This window comes from Meleagris gallopavo, unplaced genomic scaffold (genome assembly GCF_000146605.3).
Source record: "Meleagris gallopavo isolate NT-WF06-2002-E0010 breed Aviagen turkey brand Nicholas breeding stock unplaced genomic scaffold, Turkey_5.1 ChrUn_random_7180001830027, whole genome shotgun sequence".
Lineage (NCBI taxonomy): Eukaryota > Metazoa > Chordata > Aves > Galliformes > Phasianidae > Meleagris > Meleagris gallopavo.
In genome coordinates this window covers 1-378 of record NW_011102705.1, presented here as the reverse complement: position 1 = coordinate 378, position 378 = coordinate 1, and the positions used below count along the sequence as shown (strand labels likewise).

The 378-nt window shown below is 66.7% G+C and overlaps 1 long non-coding RNA gene across 1 annotated transcript; it reads left to right on the top strand.

Moving 5' to 3' along the window:
- LOC104915605 lies at positions 1–372 on the top strand. Its single transcript, XR_796410.2, has 3 exons — positions 1–27; positions 99–204; positions 292–372. It is a non-coding gene; the product is annotated as an uncharacterized LOC104915605 (long non-coding RNA).
- Positions 373–378: the final 6 nt, after the last annotated feature.

Here is a 378-nt window from a genome sequence, read left to right as displayed (position 1 = left end):
CAGTTCTGGCAGATCGGCGAGTGCCTGGTACGCACATTCCCACACCCAGGACAGGGTCAGTTCTGCTCCGCGCTGACTCCATGCCCTTTTCTCTCCAGCTGGTGGAGAGGAGGAAGAGTGCAGCACAGGACTACCTGGGCCAGAGCCTGCTCTATCTACAGAGCCCGCAGGAGCCCCTGCGCCGGGAGGCCGGGAGGTTCATCGGTGAGCCACGACACTGAGCTTCCCCTGTCCCCAGCCCTCCATGCTGCACCCAGGGAGCAGCCGGGGTCGCTGAACATATGACCGCAGAGCTCATTGGGAGGCACGAGAGCCCGACGGCGCGGACCCGGTGGTGGCGGTTCGGGCGGCGCTGACCCCGCGGGACGGAACTCGGCG